The sequence below is a fragment of the Salmo salar genome, chromosome 09, assembly GCF_965601325.2.
Source record: "Salmo salar chromosome 09, fSalSal1, whole genome shotgun sequence".
Lineage (NCBI taxonomy): Eukaryota > Metazoa > Chordata > Actinopteri > Salmoniformes > Salmonidae > Salmo > Salmo salar.
This window is the reverse complement of record NC_138299.1, coordinates 118,624,708-118,646,250: the sequence shown is the minus strand read 5'-3', so window position 1 is coordinate 118,646,250 and position 21,543 is coordinate 118,624,708.

The window sequence follows — 21,543 nt, the reverse complement described above, 5'->3', positions numbered from 1 at the left end:
TGTCTGTCTGTCTGTCTGTCTGTCTGCCTTTCACCAATTTACCCATTGCAGCTGTTTCACCAACTTCTTTGCATTGAATGTCATTTTCGAAAGCCCTTGACACATATTTATGTGGGAGGGAGAGAAAAGAAGATGCAGCTAAATGTGTGGTAGGACGTCATTGTATATAAGAAGTTGTTCTTAACTGACTTGCCTAGTTAAATAAAGTTCAATAAAAAAAAGAGGAGGGGGGGATAATGAGGAGGTAGAGAGAAAGAGACACAGGGGGGCAAGGAGAAGTGGAAGGAGGGACGGAGAGAGAGAGAGAGAGAGAGAGAGAGAGAGAGAGGAGAGAGAGAGAGAGAGAGAGAGAGAGAGAGAGAGAGAGAGAGAGAGAGAGAGAGAGAGAGAGAGAGAGAGAGAGAGAGAGAGAGAGAGAGAGAGAGAGAGAGAGAGAGAGAGAGAGAGAGAGAGAGAGAGAGAGAGAGAGAGAGAGAGAGAGAGAGAGAGAGAGGGTGGATAACAGAGAGATGTCCATATGTCTGTCTCTCTGTCTGTAAGTCTCATTTTTTCATATGTTCCCATTGACTGGAATGTGTTGACATAAGCTTCAATTGGTTGGCACTCATCTTTTCCCATTGGCACTGCAAAGATTGCTGATAATAAAGTAGACCAGCTCAGGGCGAGAATCTCCTTCCAGAGAGATATCAGGGATTGTAACATACTCTGTTTCACGGAAACATGGCTCTCTCGGGATATACTGTCCCCGTCCATACAGCCAGCTGGGTTTACAGTATATCGCACAGACAGGAATAAAGAACTCTCTGGGAAGAAGAAAGGCGGTGGTGTATGTTTCATGATTAACTACTCATGGTGTGATTGTGATAACTTGTAGAAACTCAAGTCCTTTTGTTCACCCGACCTATAACACCTCACAATTAAATGTCGACGTATTACCTCCCAAGAGAATTCTCTTCGGTTATAGTCACAGCCGTGTATATTCCCCCTCAAGCCGATACCACGACGGCCCTCAAAGAACTACACTGGACTGCAAACTGAAAACCACATATCCTGAGGCCGCATTTATTGTAGCTGGGGATTTTAACAAAGCAAATTTGAGGAAAATGCTACCGAAGTTCTACCAACACATTGACTGTAGTACTCGTGCTGGTAAAACATTGGACCACTGCTACTCAACTTTTTGAAATGCCTACAAGGCCCTCCCCCGCCCTCCCTTTGGTAAATCTGATCATGACTCCATTTTGCTCCTCCATTCCTATAGGCAGAAACTCAAACAGAAAGTACCCATGCTAAGGTCTATTCACCACTGCTTTGACCAATCGGAATCCATGCTTCAAGATTGTTTTGATCACGCGACTGGAATATGTTCCAGGTAACCTCAGAGAATAACATTGACAAATACACAGATACAGTGACTGAGTTCATCAGGAAGTGTATCGGAGATGTTGTACTCACTGTGACTATTAAAACCTACCCAAACCAGAAACTGTGGATAGATGGCAGAATTCGAGAAAAAACTAAAAGCGAAAACACCACATTTAACCATGGCAAGGTGACTGGGAATATGGCCGAATACAAACAGTGTAGTTATTCCCTCCGTAAGGCAATCAAACAAGCTAAACACCTTCGCCCGCTTTGAGGATTACACAGTGCCACCGACGCCGTCCAATACAAGGGACTGTGGGCTGTCCTTCTCCGTGGCCGACATGAGTAAGACATTTAAGCGTGTTAACCCTCGCAAGGCTTCTGGCCCAGACGGCGTCCCTAGCTGTGTCCTCAGAGCATGCGCAGACCAGCTGGCTGGAGTGTTTACAGACATATTGAATCTCTCCCTATCCCAGTCTGCTGTCCCCACTTGCTTCAAGATGTCCACCATTGTTCCTGTACCCAAGAAAGCAAAGGTAACTGAATTAAATGACTATCGCCTCGTAGCACTCACTTCTGTCATCATGAAGTGCTTTGACAGGCTAGTTAAGGATCATATCACCTCTACCTTACCTGACACCCTAGACCCACTTCAATTTGCATACCGCCCCAATTGATCCACAGACGATGCAATCGCCATCGCACTGCACACTGCCCTATCCCATCTGGACAAGAGGAATACTTATGTAAGAATGCTGTTAATTGACTATAGCTCAGCATTCAACACCATAGTCCCCTCCTAGCTCATCATTAAGCTCAGGGCCCTGGGTCTGAACCCCGCCCTGTGCAACTGGGTCCCGGACCGCCACCCAGGTGGTGAAGGTAGGAAACAACACTTATTTTTCGCTGATCCTCAACATCCTCGGTTTGTTTTACTTTAACAACACACTACCTAGTTAGCTAATAAAAGTTTCTAATAGTTTTCCTATTCATATCTGGATCCTGTGACGCAGTTAACGTTAATGCTGGGACCGCTGATATATGTCTAGGGATCCTTGCTCAAACAAGGTGGTACTACATTGGCGTAGCAGCTAGCCTAGCAGCTAGCTATCAAGCTAGGCAACCTGGTCTACTACTGTCGTATACCAAGCCCCCTATGGGACTCTCAATCACAGCTGGTTGTGATAAAGCCTATCTTTACTAATGATTTACCTTCATCAAGTAATGATGACTCTACAATGTATAGCGCAGCATCAGAATGTAAAGAGCTAACAGATGTACTGAGTAGTGAACTAAGAATGGTGTCTGAGTGGGTTGATATGAACAAATTGGTGTTTGAACATTTCTAAAACTAAATGGGTTGTATTTGGTTGAAGATATGAGCTTGCTGATGATCCCCAATTGAATTTGTCGATGAATAAAACACATGTAGAACAAGTGGAGAAAAAAAAACTGCTAGGCGTCATGTTGGAAGCAGCTTTATCATGGTCAGAACATATATATAATATTGTTATTAAGATGGGTGAGGGAATTGCTGTTACAAGAAAATGTTCAGAGTATGTAACATCTAGCTCTCTTAATCAGGTGATTCAATCCCTGGTCCTATCACACTTAGAGTACTGTCCAGTTATATGGTCATCTGCAGCAAAGAGAGATATAATTTTTTTTTGCTACGAATCGCTCAAAACAGGGCTGCCAGATTAGCCCTTCATTGCTCTAGCCATATAAATTTATCAAAATGCATCAGAATCTCTCATAGCTTCATGTTGAAAACAAATGACTATCCAGTCTTCTGATTTTCTTCAGGAATGTTATATTTAAAAAAAAATAACTACGTATTTTTCAGGCCAGTTAGTACATACGAGCAACACGCATAACCACCAAACCAGACAGGTAAATTCAGGGCATCTAAGACAACCCAAGCCAAAGACAAATCGCCTTAAATCTACAGTTTTTTATAGAGCCACAGCTGAATGGAACTCTTTACCAATCCAGATTTCTCAGGCAAAATTAAATCGACCTTCAAGAAAAAAATAAAATAACATCTAATGCGATAGACCATATGACTGGACAGGAAATAGAAAGCATCAACTGAATGTTAAATGTGTTTCCTGTCAGGTATTTTAAGTATCAGTATTGTCTACTTGTCAAATGTTTGTAAAGTCTTAATTTGTAATTGCTTGTAATGTGTTATTAATTGGTGTTGGACCCCAGGAAGATTAGCTAATGTTACGGCGTTAGCTAATTGGGATCCTAATATATATTTTTTAAATAACACAGGGGCCCCACAAGGGTGTGTGCTCAGCCCCCTCCTGTACTCCCTGTATTGTCTACTTGTTAAATATTTGACCACGCACGCCTCCAACTCAATCATCAAGTTTGCAGACGCCACAAGAGTAGTAGGCTTGATTGCCAACAATGACGAGACAGCCTACAGGGAGGAGGTGAGGGCCCTGGGAAAGTGGTGCCAGGAAAATAACTTCTTACTCAACGTCAACAAAACAAAGGAGCTGACCATGGACTTCAGGAAACGGCAGAGGGAGCACACCCCTATCCACATTGACGGGACCGCAGTGGAGAAGGTGGAAAGCTTCAAGTTCCTAGGCGTAGACATCACCTCAAGAGGCTAAAGAAATTTGGCGTGGCCCCTAAAACCCTCACAAACTTTTACAGATACATAATTGAGAGCATCCTGTCGGGCTGTATCATCGCCTGGTACGACAACTGCACCGCCCACAACCACAGGGCTCTCCAGAGAGTGGTCCAGTCTGCCCAACGCATCACCGGGGGCAAATTACCTGCACTCCAGGACACCTACAGCACCTGATGTCACAGGAAGGCCAAAGAGATCATCAAGGACATCAACCACCTGAGCCACAGCCTGTTAACCCCGTTATCATCCAGAAGGCAAGGTCCGTACAGGTGCATCAAAGCTGGGACCGAGAGACTGAAAAACTGCTTCTATCTTAAGGCCATCAGACTTAAATAGCCATCACTTTTACTATTTTCTGCATTGTAGAATAATAGTGAAGACATCAAAACTGTGAAATAACACATATGGAATCATGTAGTAACCAAAAAAGTGTTAAACAAATCAAAATATATTTTACATTCTTCAAAGTATCGCTTTTTGCCTTTATGACAGCTTTGCACACTCTTGGCATTCTCTCAACCAGCTTCACCTTGAATGCTTTTCTGACAGTCTTGTAGGAATTCCCACATATGCTGAGCACTTGTTGGCTGCTTTTCCTTCACTCTGCGGTCCAACTCATCCCAAAACATCTCAATTGGTTTGAGGTCGGGTGATTGTGGAGGCCAGGTCATCTGATACAATACTCCATCACTCTCCTTCTTGGTCAAATAGCCCTTACACAGCCTGGAGGTGTGTTGGGTCATTGTCCTGTTGAAAAACAAATGATAGTCCCACTAGGCGCAAACCAGATGGGATGGCGTATCGCTGCAGAATGCTGTGGTAGCAATGCTGGTTAACTTCATAAGGCTAGGCCCCTATTTTCTCCACTTCCTCTCTGACTGACGTGCCCAAAGTAAACTGCCTGTTTCTCAGGCTCAGAAGCCAGGGTATGCATATAATTTGTAGCATTGAATAGAAAACACTTAGAAGTTTGTAGAAATGTTAAATAAAATGCGTGAGACTATAACACAATTGATATGGTAGGAGAAAATCCAAAGAAAAACCAACCAGAGATCCTATGCTCTTCCATTACAACGTATAGGGACAATGTTAAATCCGGCTCCCAGATTGCAATTCCTATGGCTTTCACTAGATGTCAATGGTCTTTGTTCAAGGTTTCAGGCATGTTTCTTCCCAAACAAGGAAGAATTTAGAGTTTTGGCACCAGAAGTCACAGTCGGAAATCAGTCTGTGGGCGTGCGAAGAAGAGGACGCGCACTTGCTAATTTTACTTTTCTATTGAACAAACTTCTTTCCGTATGAAATATTATAGTTTAATTACATTTTAGGGTACCTGAGGATTACATAGAAATGAAGTTTGACTTGTTTTAACAAAGTTGAGCAGTAGCTTTTTGGATTCCTTTGTCTGCATGTTGAACGAGTGGATTAATCAAATCGATGGCGCCAACTAAACTGACTTTTTGGGATATAAAGAAAGATGTTATCTAACAAAACGACCATGCATGTTGTAGCTGGGACCCTTTGGATTGCAAACAGAGGATGATTTTCAAAAAGTAAGTGATTATTTAATCGCTATTTGTGATTTTATGAAGCCTGTTGTCAATGTTGTGTGTACTGGGAGCGGAGTCAGGTGCAGGAGAACAGAGAGTTGTGAACAGACGCACACTTTATTTAGGCAGGAGAAACCAACAGACGGACGCCACTGCGTCGAAACCTCCATCCAATATGCCAAAGTACAAAAACGCGCAAACAGTCACAATAATAAAGTACAAACAAATAAACAAACCTCGTGATATAAAACACGGAATAAACACACACCAGAAATACCATGTCAAAAATGACACGTAACACGAAACAATCACACACAAAGACATGAGGGGGAACAGAGGAATAAATACATGAAGTGGGATTGGGGAATGAAAACCAGGTGTGCAGGGAAGACAAAACGAATGGATAAATGAAAAATGGAGCGGCGATGGCTAGAAATCCGGTGACGTCTACCGCCGAACGCCGCCCGAACAAGGAGAGGAGCCGACTTCGGCGGAAGTCGTGACACCTGTGCTGGCTGAAAAAATATGTTGATGTGGGGCGCCGTCCTAAAACAATCGCATGGTATGCTTTCGCTGTAAAGCCTATTGTAAATTGGACAATGCAGTTAGATTAACAAGAATTTAAGATTTTAACTGATATAAGATACTTGTATGTACCAAAATGTTTAATATCCATATTTTTTATGATTATTTATTTGAACTGCGTGCCCTCCAATTTCACCGGAAGTTGTCAACAGGTGTCCCGCTAGACTATACCAGTTAACACTTTTACTACATGATTCCATATGTGTTATTTCATAGTTTTGATGTCTTCACTATTATTCTACAATGTAGAAAATAGTAAAAAAAACTGAAAACCCTTGAATGAGTAGGTTTGTCCAAACCTTTTACTGGTACTGTATATACAGTTGAAGTCGGAAGTTTACATACACATTAAAACTAGTTTTTCAACCTTTCCACAAATTTCTTGTTAACAAACTATAGTTTTGGCAAGTCGGTTAGGACATCTACTTTGTGCATGACACAAGTAACTTTTCCAACAATTGTTAATAGACAGATTATTTCACATATAATTCACTGTATCACAATTCCAGTGGGTCAGAAGTTTACATATACTAAGTATGGAAATGATGTCATGGCTTTAGAAGCTTCTGATGGCTAATTGACATCATTTGAGTCAATTGGAGGTGTACCTGTGGATGTATTTCAAGGCCTACCTTCAAACTCAGTGCCTCTTAGCTTGACATCAAGCAAAAAAGAAATCAGCCAAGACCACAGAAAAAAGTCTGGTTCATCCTTGGGAGTGATTTCCAAACGCCTGAAGGTACCACGTTCATCTGTACAAACAATAGTACGCAAGTATAAACACCATGGGATCCCGCAGCCGTCATACCGCTCAGGAAGGAGACGCGTTCTGTCTCCTAGAGATTAATGTACTTTGGTGCAAAAAGTGCAAATCAATCCCAGAACAACAGCAAAGGACCTTGTGAAGATGCTGGAGGAAACAGATACAAAAGTATCTTCATCCACAGTAAAACGAATCCTATATCGACATAACCTGAAAGGCCGCTCAGCAAGGAAGAAGCCACTGCTCCAAAACCACCATAAAAAAGCCAGACTACAGATTGCAAATGCACATGGGGACAAAGATCGTACTTTTTGGAGAAATGTCCTCTGGTCTAATGAATCAAAAATAGAACTGTTTGGCCATAATGACCATCGTTATGTTTGAAGGAAAAGGGGGAAGCTTGCAAGCTGAAGAACACCATCCCAACCATGAAGCATGGAGGTGGCAGCATCATGTTGTGGGGCTGCTTTGCTGCAGGAGGGACTGGTGCACAAAATAGATGGCATCATGAGGAAGGACAATTATGTGGATATATTGAAGCAACACCTCAAGACATCAGTCAGGAAGTTAAAGCTTGGTCGCAAATGGGTCTTCCAAATGGACACTTACCCCAAACATACTTACAAAGTTGTGGCAAAATGGCTTAAGGACAACAAAGTCAAGGTATTGGAGTGGCCATCACAAAGCCCTGACCTCAATCCTATAGAAAATTTGTCATCAGAACTGAAAAAGTGTGTGCTAGCAAGGAGGCCTACAAACCTGACTCAGTTACACCAGCTCTGTCAGGAAGAATGGGCCAAAATTCACCTAACTTATTGTGGGAAGCTTGTGGAAGTCTACCCAAAACATTTGACCCAAGTTAAACAATTTAAAGGCAATGCTACCAAATACTAATTGAGTGTATGTAAACTTCTGACCCACTGGAAATGTGATGAAAGAAAGAAAAGCTGAAATAAATCATTCTCTCTACTATTATTCTGACATTTCACATTCTTAAAATAAAGTGGTGATCCTAACTGACCGAAGACAGGGAATTTTTACTAGGATTAAATGTCAGGAATAGTGAAAAACTGAGTTGAAATGTATTTGGCTAAGGTGTATGTAAACTTCCGACTTCAAATGTATGCACGGTCACTGTGGGGACGACGTCATCGATGCACATTGATGAAGCCAGTCACTGATGTGGTGTACTCCTCAATGCCATCGGAATAATCCCGGAACATATTCCAGTCTGTACTTACAAAACAGTCCTGTAGCTTAGCATCTGCTTCATCATTTTCGTAAGTATTCAGACCCTTTATTCAGTACTTTTTTGAAGCACCTTTGGCAGCAATTACAATCTCGAGTCTTCTTGGTTATGATGCTACAAGCTTGGCACACCTGTATTTGGGGAGTTTGCAAATGTATAAAAAAATGTAAAAATTAAATACCTAATTTACATAAGTATTCAGACCCTTTGCTATTAGACTCAAAATCGAGCTCAGGTGCATCCCGTTTCCATTGATCATCCGTGAGATGTTTCTACAACTTGATCAGAGCCCACCTGCGGTAAATAATAGTCATACCCAAGAAGAGTCAAGGCTTTAATCACTGGCAAAGGTGCTTCAACAAAGTACTGAGTAAATGGTCTGAATACTTATGTGATTTTTCTGTTTTTTATTTGTAGGAAAAATGTCTAAAACCTGTTTTTCGTTTGTCATTACGGGGTATTGTGTGTAGATTGATGAGCGAAAAAAAACAACAATTTAATACATTTTAGAATAAGGCTGTAACAGAACATAATGTGGAAAAGTCAAGGGGTCTGAATACTTTCCGAATGCACTGTACTGTATACAACAACATTTAAATAATTATTCTAAAATAGAAATGAGGAATTGGGAAACCAAACAAATGAGTGTAAAATAAATTATTAAAAGAGCCAAAAATCCATGGCCCAGTAAATATGATTTAGCGTGGCTAGATTAAACCTAATGTTCCCTGAGGGAGAAGGGATAAACAGACTTAACTTCCAAGACTGTCAATTTGTGAGTCTTCTTCACGGGCTAGTGCATTTTTTTTTACTCTCATCTCTAAGGTAATGAGTCATTTACTTAGGGATTAGGCTAATTTTGTGCTTACAACCAATTAAGACATGATGAAGTCAGAAACTTTATCTGAGCCCCAATATTTGCTTCTTTAACCAGAAGAAGCACATTCTCCACTAGAGCCTGTAGGTGTCTCTGCTGCTTTATGCCTTTTTTTCCTTGAGCTTCCACAGCATCTAATGATAATGATAAAACTTATGAAGTATGAACCCAACTTCATTTGAATAATGTGTGTGTGCACTCATTGCAATTAGTTTGTAGCTTTAGTGGTATAAAATCATACTTCTTGAGTGAATAGCAACTCCACAAGTAGACAGAAATCACCAGCCTCTAGCCTTGGTCACATTCGTTACATTAAGTTTACATGAGCCCTATAACCTCACTGGTTCAAACAGTCTGATTGGTGCAATACAGGGTGTCAATTAAGTGGCAGCCATATCTGCTGCAGATGGATAAAAATAACTGTTAGCGTCTGATGTAAACCTATGATGCAAACTGGAGAAAATAATACTGTATGCTGATACTCTATACTCTATGATTATTTACTCTGTTGTTTGTCAACAGTAGGGCAAACAGGTTGCTATCACTGTCTCACTATCGCAAATCTGAGATTGTCTCCAGCTGATGAATAATAATACACCCCTACTGTGATTGCCCATGAAAGCATCTGTGTGTTTTGTGTGTACGTGTTTACACACGTGCATGTGCCCGCGTGTTTGGGTATGTCTCACTGCTGAAATGTGCATATTTCTCTGGAGCAACATTTATGTGCAGGCAGATGTGTTTCTCTGTGTGTGAGACTATCTGGCTGCTAGGCAATCATTGCTTCCACATCCGAGGGCCATCGATTAGGGCAGGAATGAAGAGCAAAGGGATCCAACAAAGTAAATGAACCTCCACAATGTCAAGATGTTTTGGTCAATATGTCCAACAACGAGTGTCTGGGAACAAAAGACAGAGATACAGACCCTGATAGCGTCTCACCTTGTTTAGAAATACTTCTGAATACCACTCTTTATAAACCACAATGGGTCATTGCATAGCATTACCAGCAAATCAATAAACGCTTTACAATTTGTGTCGTATTTTGTGTCAATGTTTATTGTGGTATTTGCATCAATTAAATAAGTACCTAATCAGTGTCAATAAGTCTGTTTTCATATTTTTTTAATGTTCAGGAATGTACACAATAGGGATACATTACTAGAGAATGGCGCCGATAGAGAGGGGAGCCGAGCTTCTAGCCCCTAGGCATCTTTGCATTATTTAGTTTTTTTAATGTTATTTTTTTACATTATTAGGCCAAAATGTCTTTTGTGTTATTACATACAGTCGGGAAGAACTTTTGGATATCAGAGTGGCGGTAACTCATCAGCATTACCAGCATTACGACCAGGAATCCAACTTTCCCGAATCGGATCCTTTGTTCGTACCCCCCAGGGCTACTGATTCCAGAGGCTGACCCAAAACATTGCCAGTGCAGAAGAGGTACTCGGAGTGGACTTCTAGTCCGATTCAGGAGGCGCGCACACCACCCATCGCTTCCAAGTATATTACTCGCTAATGTTCAGTCTCTGGATAATAAAGTTGACAAGCTGAGAGCGAGGATTTAGTTCCAGAGAGACATCAGGGATTGTAACATACTCTGTTTCATAGAAACATGGCTCTCTCGGGATATACTGTCTGAGTCCGTACAGCCAGTTGGGTTCTCAGTTCATTGCGCAGACAGGAATAAATATCTCTCTGGGAAGAAGAAAGGTGGGGGTGTGCGTTTCATGATTAGCTACTCATGGTGTGATTGTGATAACATACAGGAACTCAAGTCCTTTTGTTCACCCGACATAGAATACCTCACAATCAAATGTCGACCTATCGCCTCCCAAGAGAATTATATTCGGTTATAGTCAAAGCCATGTATATTCCCCCTCAAGCCGATACCACGATGGCCCTCAAATAACTTTACTGGTCTTTATGAAAACTGGAAACCACATATCTTGAGGCCGCATTTATTGTAGCTGTGAATCTTAACGTTACCGAAGGTCTATCAACATACTGACTGCAGTACTCGCACTGCTAAACACTTGACCACTACTACTCCAACTTCCGGGATACCTACAAGGCCCTCCCCCACCCTCCCTTCGGCAAATCTGATCATGACTCCATTTGACCTTGTAGTTGATAAATACTCTGAAGCCCAAGGCCGGTTCGCTCATTAGGCAGGATTAAGAGGGTGCCTATGGTGGCAGACTGAAGAGGGCGATATTTTCTGAGCTAAACTGACCAAGACGCACCTCCAACAACACATAAAACCTTAAATAATTATGCCCAAAACAATGACAATTTCTCTTAACCAGTGGCATATGTTTTTTTTATGTTAGCACTGATACCACCCTGTGATAAGCAGTTCGCACTTTGTCAAAGTCAGGGGTGCAAAATATTTTGCTTGTCCATTTCCAGCGTGCCTCTCAAGGGTACTTTTGGAGAGATGCATCGCTGGCACAGTCCACCAGCGTTCTGTCAAAAAATGATCTAACACCATTCATATAGCAGATATATACTGAACAAAAATATAAGTGCAACATGTAAAGTGTTGGTCCCATGTTCCATGAGCTGAAATAAAAGATCCCAGAATTGTTCCATATTGACAAAAGTTTATTTCTCTAAAATGTGCACAAATTTGTTTACATCCCTGTTTGTGTTTGCCAAGATAATCCATCCACATGACAGGTGTGGCATTTTAAAAATGTATTTAACTAGGCAAGTCAGTTAAGAACAAATTCTTATTTTCAATGACAGCCTAGGAACAGTGGGTTAACTACCTTGTTCAGGGGCAGAATGACAGCTCGGGGATTTGATCTTGCAACCTTTCGGTTACTAGTCCAACGCTCTAACCACTAGGCTCCGCTGCCGCATATCAATAAGCTGATTAAACAGAATGATCATTACACAGGTGCACCTTGTGCTGAGGACAATCTAAAATGTGCAGTTTTTCCATACAACACAACGCCACAGATGTCTCAAGTTTTGAGGGAGAGTGCAATTGGCATGTTAACTGCATGAATGTCCACCAGATCTGTTGCCAGTGAATTTATTGTTAATTTCTCTACCATAAGCCACCTCCAACTTCGTTTTAGAGAATTTGGCAGTACATCCAACCGGCCTCACAACCGCAGACCACGTGTAACCTGCCAGTCCAGGACCTCCAGAACTGGCTTCTTCCCCTGCGGGATCATCTGAGACCAGCCACCCAGACAGCTGAGGAAATTGTGGGTTTGCACAAGCAAAGAATTTCTGCGCAAACTGTCAGAAACAGTCTCAGGGAACCTCCATCTGTGTGCTCGTTGTCTTCACCAGGGTCTTGACCTGACTGCAGTTTGGCGTCATGACCGACTTCGGTGGGGAAATTACATTTTAGTAATTTAGCAGACGCTCTTATCCAGAGTGACTTACAGTAGTGAATACATACATTTCATACATTTATTTACTTATTTTTTGGTACTGGCCCCCCGTGGGAATCAAACCCACAACCCTGGCGTTGCACACACCATGCTGGCATTTCAAACACCATGCTCTACCAACTGAGCCACAAGGAAGGCTTACCTTCGATGGTCACTGGCACATTGGAGAAGTGTGCTCTTCACGGATTAATCCAGGTTTCAACTGTACCGGGCAGATGGCAGTCGTATGGGCGAGCAGTTTTCTGATGTCAACTTTGTGAACAGACTGCCCCATGGTGGAGGTGGGGTTATGGTATGGGCAGGCATAAGCTATGGACAACGAACACAATGGCATTTTATCAATGGCAAATTGAATGCAGAGAGACATTCATCCACCGCCATCACCTCATGCTTTAGCATGATAATGCACGGCCCCATGTCGGAAGGATCGGTACACAATTCCTGGAAACGGAACATTTCCCAGTTCTTCCATGACCTGCATACTAACCAGACATGTCACCCATTGAGCATGTTTGGGCTTCTCTGGATCGACGTGTAGGCAGCGTGTTCCAGTTCCCGCCAACATCCAGAAACTTCATACAGCCATTGAAGAGGAGTGGGACAACATTCCACAGTCCACAATCAAAAGCCTGATCAACTCTATGCGAATGAGATGTGTTGCGCTGCATGAGGCAAATGGTCACACCAGATACAGACTGGTTTTCTGATCCATGACCCTACTTTTTAAGGTATCTGTGACCAACAGATGCATATCTGTATTCCCAGTCATGTGAAATCCATAAATTATTTTAATTGACTGATTTCCTTATATGAACTGTAACTCAGTAAAATCTGTAAACAAGTTGTTACATGTTATGTTTGCATTTGTGTTCAGTGTAGTGTATGGTAGAAATAGTATGTGGCCTTTTCTGTAGCCTACAGGCTGGAGATAAATATATGTAATGAGACAGACACTTTTTTACATCATGCAGGTTTCTTTGCTCAAATAGCCTATCCTAAATGGCGCCCAATCAAATAAAAAAATGGGCAACATGTTAACAAACAACATATCCTAAAACAGGACATGTCAAAGTAAAATGGACACTATGGAATGGATAATCAGGCGACTGCTGTCCAGGAGTTTCACCCCATGGGCCAAATTTTCATGATCAGTGGCTTCAAGTTTGTATTTGTACATTTTTTACAAGCTGATCGTAACAGCATTTTTGTTTATTCTGCATTCATTGACGATAGGCTCAGGATAACTCCAGTTGGGTAGTTGATATTCAGAGCTTAAATAGCCAAATTGATTAGTCACAGGAATGTGGATTAATAAAACCAATGCAACGGCTGTTTTACAAACAGTGAGCCTAACACATGGATGGGCATTCATAAAATGCCATTGCAGGTAGACATGGTAGGCTACACCCCAGTAAGCACGGACCGACACCGATGACTCTTGGATGGCTTTTTTTGATCCTGTCCGGACCAGCTGTGTTTTATTTTGGTGCAGTCTGGATGGGGCCTTGATTTTCACATCCACGGACATTGATTTTTGGTCTGGTCCAAATCTGAACCAATCATCTATGTATGGTTTAGATTTGGTCCAGGCTTCAATTGGCTCTGCAACTCGTCCAACTATTGACCTTTTTCACAACTGCCACCAGTTTGATGCCAAAACATTGATAACAAATAAATATTGCCATATTTATTTGACTAAGTGCGTAAAGGATATTTCATGCTGAAACCCTCATATTAAATAAACACCAATGGTATTCAGTAAGTTGATGGTTTATATTAAGGATAATGTTTTACAGCTATATTGTTTTATTTTAAAATCATCTTCTTTAATTATTTCATACATTTTACTTGTGATAAGGCCAGAGAGAGGGCTAGAGATAATTACAGACACCTGTGGTAATCTGAAGTACCCAAAAGGGCCACTAGATGTCTTGTGATAGATTACATAAAATTCTTGAAAGATACCAAAATTCTGGTAGTTTACTGGTAACTTGAAGATTTCCAGTAATATTCCCTCCCTTTGCAACCATAGTTGTAAACCTCATCTTATTAGCTTTAAGGAAGAGATCTGTATTCAAATGCCCCACACTATTTAGTGTAAGCTTGTACTTGAGAAGCTTGAATAAAAAGCAGCGTGTCCCTTTTGTTGTAACATTTGCAATTGTAGAATCTTTACTATGCCTTTTAGATCATAATTAATAAGATTATATCTGATCCTAGATCAGCACTACTATTCACTTTGTGACTAGGTGCCCAAGTTTTACTTTGTCAATCTTGGAAAATGCAATTCAGATCAAGATTTTATGATCACTTTAATGGTCAATTGCACACAAGGTCCAACCAAAATGTGACTTCCGCTTTTAACCCAACCACTCCAAAAGACACACATAAATACATATACCGGTTTTGGAGAGGTGCAGGGGGCTGCCATACTGGGCGCCCGGGGAGCTGTTGTTGTGGAGGGTTAAGTGCCTTGCTCAAAGACACAACGGCAGGCAATGGCTTCTAGGATTTGATACGAATGGCGCCGGGGGAGATGGCTGTCGTTTTACGGGCTCTTAACCAATTGTACTATTGAGTGTGTTTTTACGTGTTATTTGTAACTTATTTTGTACATAATGTTTCTGCCACTGTCTCTTATGACTGAAAAGAGCTTCTGGATATCAGGACAGTGATTACTCACCTCGTACTGGACAAAGATTTTGTCTTTAACGAGTTGGACGCAAAGGCTTTACTTCAGACACCCGACAAGGCCCTCATCCCCATCATTCACAGGAGAAAGAGAAATCGGGGACGTAGGTCGGGGTGCCTTGTAAGGATCCGACGGTGAGTGTGTAATCTGCCTCTACCATCAGTCCTATTAGCCAATGTACAATCATTGTATAACAAAATAGACGAGCTACGATCACGAATATCCTACCAACGGAACATTAAAAACAGTATAATCTTACAGTATGTTTCACAAGTCGTGGCTGAACATGGATAACGGACATGACATGGATAAAATACAGGTTTATGCTGCATCGCCAAGATAGAACAGCTGCCTCCGGTAAGACAAGGGGTGACGGTCTATGTATATTTGTAAACAACAACTGGTGAACGAAATCTAATACTAAGGAAGTCTCGAGGTTTTGCTCGTCTGAGGTAGAGTATCTCATGATAAGCTGTAGACCACACTATTTACCAAGAGAGTTTTCATCTGCCTTTTCATAGCTGTCTATTTACCACCACAAACCGATGCTGGCACTAAGTCTCCATTCAATGAGCTGTTTAAGGCCATAAGCAAACAGGAAAACGCTCATCTACAAGAAATGCTGCTTGTGGCCGGGGACTTTAATGCAGGGAAACTTAAATCCGATTTACTTAATTTATATATGTGCAACCAGAGGGAAAAAAACTCTAGACCACCTTTACTACACACACAGACACGTACAAAGCCCTCCATTTGGCAAATCAGACCATAATTATATCCTCCTGATTCCTGCTTACAAGCAAAAACTAAAGCAGGAAGCACCATTGACTCGGTCAATAAAGAAGTGGTTAGATGACGCAGATGCTAAGCTACAGGACTGTTTTGCTAGTACAGACTGGAATATGTTCCGGGATTCTTCCGATAGCATTGAGGAGTACACCACATCAGTCACTGGCTTCATCAATAAGTGCATCGATGACGTCATCCCCAAAGTGACTGTACGTACATACCCCAACCAGAAGCCATGCATCACAGGCAACATCTGCACTGAGCTAAATGGTAGAGCTGCAGCTTTCAAGGAGAGGGACTCTAACCCAGATGCTTATAAGAAATCCCGCTATGCCCTCAGAAGAACCATCCAACAGGCAAAGCGTCAATAAAGAACTAAGATTGAATCGTACTACACCGGCTCTGACGCTCGTCGGATGTGGCAGGACTTGCAAACTATAACATACTATAAGGGAAGCACAGCCACAAGCTGCCCAGTGACTCGAGCCTACCAGAGGAGCTAAATTGCTTCTATGCTCGCTTCGAGGCAAGCAACACTGAAGCATGCATGAGAGCATCAGCTGTTCCGGAAGACTGTGTGATCATGCTCTCCGTAGCCGATGTGAGTAAGACCTTTAAACAGTTAAACATTCACAAGGCCGCAGGGCCAGACGGATTACCAGAACGTGTACTCCGAGCATGCGCTGACCAACTGGCAAGTGTCTTCACTGACATTTTCAACCTGTCCCTGACTGAGTCTGTAATACCAACATGTTTCAAGCAGACCAACATAGTCCCTGTGCCCAAGAACACTAGGTAACCTGCCTAAATGACTACCGACCCGTAGCACTCACGTCTGTAGCCATGAAGTGCTTTGAAATGCTGGTCATGGCTCACAACACTATTATCCCAGAAACACTAGACCCACTCCAATTTTCATACCACCCCAACAGATCCACAGATGATGCAATCTCTATTGCACTCCACACAGCCCTTTCCCATCTGGACAAAAGCAACACCCTATGTGAGAATGCTATTCATTGACTACAGCTCAACGTTCAACACCATAGTGCCCTCAAAGCTCATCACTAAGCTAAGGACCCTGGGACCTAACACCTCCCTCTAAAACTGGATCCTGGACTTCCTGACGGGCCGCCCCCAGGTGGTAAGGGTAGGTAACCACACATCTACCACGCTGATCCTCAACACGGGGGCCCCACAGGGGTGTGTGCTCAGTCCCCTCCTGTACTCCCTGTTTATGACACAACAGTGCCTGATCACCGACAACGATGAGACAGCCTATATGGAGGAGGTCAGAGACCTGGCCATGTGGTGCCAGGATAACAACCTCTCCCTCAACATGATCAAGACAAAGGAGATGATTGTGGACTACAGGAAAAGGAGGACCGAGCATGTCCCCATTCTCATCGACGGGGCTGTAGTGGAGAAGGTGGAAAGTTTTAAGTTCCTCGGCGTACACATCACGGACAAACTGAAATGGTCCACCCACACAGACAGCGTGGTGAAGAAGGTGCAACAGCGCCTATTCAACCTCAGGATTCTGAAGAAATGTGGCTTGTCACCAAAAACACTCACAAACCTTTACAGATGCACAATTGAGAGCATCCTGTCGGGCTGTATCACCGCCTGGTACGGCAACTGCTCTGCCCACAACCGTAAGGCTCTCCAGAGGGTAGTGAGGTCTGCACAACGCATCACCGGGGGCAAACTACCTGCCCTCCAGGACACCTACACCACCCAATGTCACAGGAAGGCCAAAAAGATCATCAAGGACGACAACCACCCGAGCAACTACCTGTTCACCGCGCTATCATCCAGAAGGCAAGATTGGGACCGAGAGACTGAAAAACAGCTCTATCTCAAGGCCATCAGACAGTTAAACAGCCATCACTAACATTGAGTGGCTGCTGCCAACATACTGACTAAAATCTCTAGCCACTTTAACCCCTGTGCGGCCTCCGTCCCGTATGACATCCAGCGAAAAATAATATCGCCATTAGCATAACAAAATGTAATATATATATTTTTTCAAATTATATTGTTTTATAGATACACCTCTCCTGAATCGAACCACGTTGTCCGATTTCAAAAAGGCTTTACAGCAAAAACAAAACATTAGATTATGTTAGAGGAGTATATCGTAAAAGTAGCCACATAGCCATTTTCCGACCAACCACATGCATCACAAATAACCAAAAAACAGCTAAATGCAGCACTAACCTTTGACAATCTTCATCAGATGACACACCTAGGACATCATGTTACACAACACATGCATTCTTTTGTTCGATAAAGTTCATATTTATATATAAAAACACCATTTTACATCGGTGCGTAACGTTAACTAACTATTTTCCCTCAAATGCATGAAACAGCGCTACAAGTTACTAAATTACTATTCGAAAACATTTTTAAAATGTAATATTGTCATTCTAAGATTTATAGATGAATATCTCTTGAAAGCACCTGTAATGCCAGATTTAAAAATAACTTTACTGGGTAATCACACTTTGCGATAAAAGGGGATGCGATACTCAGAACAATAGGCTAGCAATACAGGTCAGCGCCATCTTGGAACAATCGCATATCAAATCTAGTCTTGTATACTATTGTCAATAATCCCTTACCTTTGATTATCTTCATCCTTAGGCACTTCCAGGAATCCCAGGTCCACAACAAATGTATTTTTGTTCGAAAAAGTTCATCCTTTATGTTCCATTAGCTTGTTGTTGTTAGCGCGTTCTGAAGGCTGCACCAAAAGTTCCGACGTGCGCGGGGCTACTCTTTCAACAAAATGCATTTTTTTCTTATTTAGGTTCGTTCAAACATGTCAAACGTTGTATAACATAAATCTTTAGGGCCTTTTTCAACCAGAGCTCCAATAAGATTCAAGGGGGACGATTGCATTGTCTTTATAAACGTTTCGAAAGGGGAGGGTAGCCAGGGCGCCGGCGTCATAATGGTGATGGCCCTCTCCGTGTGACCACGTTCCACAGCGTGTCATTCTGTCAGTTTTCACAGTAGGAGACTCAAATCACTTTGTAAAGACTGGGGACATCTAGTGGAAGCAATAGGAAGTGCTCAATGAACCATAGCTCACGGTGTGATTAATAGGCAACGTGATGAAGTTGAGTCCGCAATTCAGATCTTCGATCTGTCTCGGGGTTTTGACTGCCATATGAGTTCTGTTATACTCACAGACACCATTCAAACAGTTTTAGAAACTTTAGCGTGTTTTCTATCCACAAGTATTAATTATACGCATATCCTAGCTTATGAGTTTGAGTAGTAGGCCGTTTAAAATGGGCGCGAATTTTTTTCAAAATGCGCTGTGGCGCCCCCTATCCTAGGCGACCGTCAAGAGGTTAATAATTACAAATTGGATGTAATAAATGTATCACTAGTCACTTTAAACAATGTGTAACAACCGTCATCAAGAATGGACCAAGGCGCAGCAGGTATGTGGATACTCATGTTTTTTAATTAAAAAAAAAGGAGTAAAGTATCCACTGGACAAAAACAATAAAGACGACAGCAACAGTTTTGCAGGCACATACAACGCAGTGCAAGGACAACTACCCACAATCCCAAAGAAAAACACACCCTTCTATATAGGACTCCCAATCAAAGGCAACTCAACACACCTGCCTTCAATTGGGAGTCCAATCCCCAACACAAACCCTTAACATACAAAAAACCTGCCACATCCTGACCAAAACTGATACAATACCTCCCTCTGCTGGTCAGGACGTGACACAATGCCACTTTATATAATGTTTACATACCCTACATTACTCATCTCATATGTATATACTGTACTCTATACCATCTACTGCATCTTGCCTATGCCGTTTGGCCATTGCTCATCCATATATTTATATGTACATATTCTTATTCATTCCTTTACACTTGTGTGTTTATATGGTAGTTGTTGTGAAATTGTTATATTTTTTGTTAGATATTACTGCACGGTCGAAATTAGAAGCACAAGCATTTCGCTACACTCGCATTAACATCTGCTAACCATGTGTATGTGACCAATATAATTTGATTTGAGTAGGTTGACAGCTCCAATTTCCTTGGTGTTCACATCACCAACAAACTATCATGGTCCAAACACACCAAGACAGTCATGAAGAGGGCACAACAAAGCCTGTTCCCCCTCAGGAGACTTGGCATGGGTTTGGCATGGGTCCTCAGATCCTCAAAAAGTTATACAGCTGCACCATCGAGAGCATCCTGACTGGTTGCATCACTGCCTGGTATGGCAACTGCTTGGCCTCTGACCGCAAGGCACAACAGAGGGTAGTGTGTACGGCCCAGTACATCACTGGGGCCAAGCTTAATGCCATCCAGGACCTCTATACTAGTCAGTGTCAGAGGAAGGCCCAAAAATTGTCAAAGACTCCAGCCACCCTAGTCACTGTTCTTTCTGCTACTGCACGGCAAGTGGTACCGGAGCGTCAAGTCTAGGTCCAACAGGCTTCTTAACAGCTTCTTCCCCCAAGTCATAAGACCCCTGAACAGCTAATCAAATGGCTACCCAGACTATTTAAATTGTCCCACCCCCCCTCTTTTACACTGCTGCTACTCTCTGGTTATTATATATGCATAGTTACTTTAACTCTACCTACTTGAACATATTATTTCAAATACCTCGACGAACCGGTGCCCCCACACATTGACTCTGTACCGGTACCCCCTGTATATAGGCTTGTTACTGTTATTTTACTGTTGCTCTTTAACTATTTGTTTTTTATTTACATTTTGAATTGTTGGTTAAGTGCTTATAAGTACGTTTTTCACTGTAAGGTCTACACTTGTATTCGGAGCATGTGACAAATACAATTTGATTTGATACCAGCAACCCTTCTTTTACTAGCTCACTTCCCGCCAGATTTTTCCTGTTGGACCCGGGATTCGAATTGGCAACCCTCCAGCTTCTGGCTAGCCCCTCTAACCACTAGAATACCTGCCTATATAACTGGGAAGATTATTCACCCAGTGGAGACTCCTCAGAGGAGGAAGGGGAGGACTGTCTTCCTCATTGAATTAGATTTTTTTTTGTTGTCAAATTTAAAAAGTTATCATTTTTAGATAAAACTATACTAAATATATTCACGTCACCAAATAATTGATTAAAACACGCTGTTTTGCAATGAAGGTCTAGAGTAGCCTCAACAGCACTCTGTAGGGTAGAACCATGGTGTAGCTGGAGGACAGCTAGTTTCCGTCCTCCTCTGGGTACATTGAATTCAATACAAAACCTAGGAGGTTCATGGTTCTCACCTTCTTCCATAGACTTACACAGTAAGACTTACACAGTGCATGAAATGTGGTAAGTAGTTGACTCAAAGAGAGAGAAAGACAATAGTTTAACAGTTTTGAACAAATTCATTTATTCAAAAATGAAGGAGAAGCGAGAGAGTCATTTTTTTTCTCACTTTCAGTTTCACTTACTTACCTAGCAAATGTAGCTAACTAGTTTAGCCGACTTAAACACCCTGGTCAAACAGAGGAATGTTATGTTAGATACTGTAGCTGGCTATATCCAACACAACACTGGTACTCTTCCAAGTCAAGGTAAGCTTTTGGTTTGACTAA